The following is a 2500-nucleotide window of genomic DNA, read 5'->3' as shown; positions in this document are numbered from 1 at the left end:
CAAATTGAATGACTCTTGATTGGGGAGCATACACATTGCCAGCAGTGTTTGTAATGAGCCCAGCCATTTTGACTTGCAGCCCAGGGATTTGCAGAGTACTGTAGTAGGGTTAGCTCATTCACCTGCTAGTCAAAATTACTGGCGTTGATCATGTACTCACACAGCAATGTTCAAGACATTTTTGTTCCCTGTAGCAGCAGACCTTTCATACTTGATGAATGTAATGATTTTTTTAAACTTTAATTTCTAATCCAAATGCCTTAAAAAGAAGGACAAAAACTTGTTTTTAAAAGTAAAATATGATTTTTCTGTTGTATTACTAGTATTGGTAAAAAAAAAAAAAAGAAAAAAGAAAAAAAGGGTTTGTTTTCTTGACCTTTGTTATTTCTCCTGTGGAAATATTCATAACAGTGGTTGATTTTTAATGGTTGAATGCTGGTCTATTTCCTGCTTGTGCTTATGTTACTAATGGAGATCTGTAGGAAAGAAAAACCTCTTGTACTTACAGTTAACACATGATTTTTATGTTGCATTTTCTAAAGGAATGAGCAATTGGCATTGTTTACACATGTATAATGTGGTTCCATGCTGTTATGATCAAGCTTTGTGTATATGATAATCCAAAGAAAATGTTGAATCTCATTGAGTAATATTTAAGAGCTTTATAGGTAACAGTGAAACACTTTGTGGCAGAATTAGGAAAGCTGAATCAGAAATGAGTTGGCATTCTTAACTTGTTGAGAGATGAACTTCAGCAAAGATGTCCTTGCTCCTTGTACATTACAGAATATATTTTACGGGCTGGGAAGGTACAGTTTTGGTCTGATTTTAGTGCAGATTTTCAGTCTTTTTTTTTTTAGCACAACAACCAAACCCAGGATGAGATACAGAGTGAGCATGTGATCTGTATCTGTCAACTGGAGAGAAAACAAACCATTCCTGGTTCAGCTTTCATGCCTCTCTCCCTCCACTTCTGGTTGGTAGTCGCTGCTGTTATGCTTTACATTGATGTTAGCATTGAAGAAGGGCTGCACAGAAGTTCTTTAAACCCATCACAATATTTGTGATCACTCTGGATTGAACAGTCACTCTGAGAAGGGTTTGAGATTGCATTTATTATTGGATGGTATTAAATTCTAATCACATAGATGATACAAGCCTGTTAATTACTGATCCACTGTATGATCTTGTGCTAAACTCAGCTGTATCTCAGAGTGTACTGGAAGGAAGTTTAAATGGTATATATATATATCCTCCCAAGATCTGGTACTGTGCAAGGGATATTCCTTGCTTGACAAATTTCTGTGTCTGATACAAAAGTGTCCAGGAGACAATGCAAGCCTGGATGAGGAAGAGCCATAACAGTGCAGGCAAATGTATGTGTAGTCAAAGATGTGGCTTCCTAAGGATCTTATAGTAGCAGACAAGTTATTCTTGTTTACAAATGTATAAAGCTTTCATATTGGCAGAGTAGCAGTATTTTGATATTTACCCCACAGTATGGCTGGGTATGAGTGTTAAATATAAGATGTAAGATGTGCCAAATCTACACACAGAAGGGAGACTGACTTGTGTTTGGCTCTGGGCTAAGTCCTTTTCAGTTATGAATGGCACAAGAATAATCATACCATTGCTGACAGAACAGACAAGGTGCACGTGTTTTGTAATGTCATATCATAGGTTGAATTTTTCAGTAAACCTTAATGCAAAATAGCTCAGCGGCATAATTCATTTTTGTAACTTCCTTGAGAAAATGTGTTGTTCATAATTCTCATCAACACAAGAGTATTTAGCTAACTTGATTTATGATGTGGTTAGTTATTTTGCCCTCCATGGTATTTAGGACATGTTGCATAAAAATCTCGGAAGGCTCAGTAAGTGACCAGTTCATGTTACTTTGATGTTTGTGTGAATGAAGTATGCCTGAGGTGGTGGTGTCTGAATGGTTGATAAGTTCCTGTTTAAGAGACATTCCTCTGGATCGGTGTTGTCTTGTCATAGGTGAAGTTGATGAAGCTTTAGGATTTGAAGTTAATTATGAAAATATTGAGAAAGAAAATTGCAACATTCAATGAATGAATGAATTCCTGTCATAGATGATCACATAAAGAATCCATTTTTTTATAATAATAAAGATGATTTAAATAACAACAACTATATTAAGACTGCATAATTATCCAGAAGAAAGTCTCTTCCCCAAAGATAAAAGAAAAATTCCCATCCTTTTCCCCCCATCCCTCTCCTCCCTGCCCCTCTCACCCCCCACCCCCATCACACTGCTCCACCACAATGTTCAGATAGATCATTGCTTCACTATACCAAAGCAAGAGAGTCGGGCACTGTCACTCAATGTATTATCTTGAACTACCAAGCTGCTCCCTTCAGTTGTGGCTTAGGAGGGTCTGTAGTTGTGAAGAATTATGGGTAATTTGCTGTTGTATTTGCATTCATAACAAATTACGGTTTTGAGATAGTTGGGAAATATATAACCGGATGAAAT

The 2500-nt window shown here is 36.7% G+C and overlaps 1 protein-coding gene across 1 annotated transcript in view; it reads left to right on the top strand.

The window, feature by feature from the left end:
* LOC122248180 (CD63 antigen) overlaps positions 1-2500 on the top strand; it is a 246586-nt gene that overhangs the window by 243095 nt on the left and 991 nt on the right. Inside the window, exon 5 of the mRNA XM_086536410.1 lies at positions 1-2500. This exon is cut by the window's left edge and continues 759 nt beyond it; it is cut by the window's right edge and continues 991 nt beyond it. The gene's annotated coding sequence lies outside the window, so the exon portion shown is untranslated.

Source organism: Penaeus japonicus, unplaced genomic scaffold, assembly GCF_977035675.1.
Source record: "Penaeus japonicus unplaced genomic scaffold, GWHDUDI00000001_assembly GWHDUDI00000004, whole genome shotgun sequence".
NCBI classification, from domain to species: Eukaryota; Metazoa; Arthropoda; class Malacostraca; order Decapoda; family Penaeidae; genus Penaeus; species Penaeus japonicus.
Note: the sequence above shows the minus strand (reverse complement) of the source record. Positions and strands in the feature narration are given on the sequence as shown.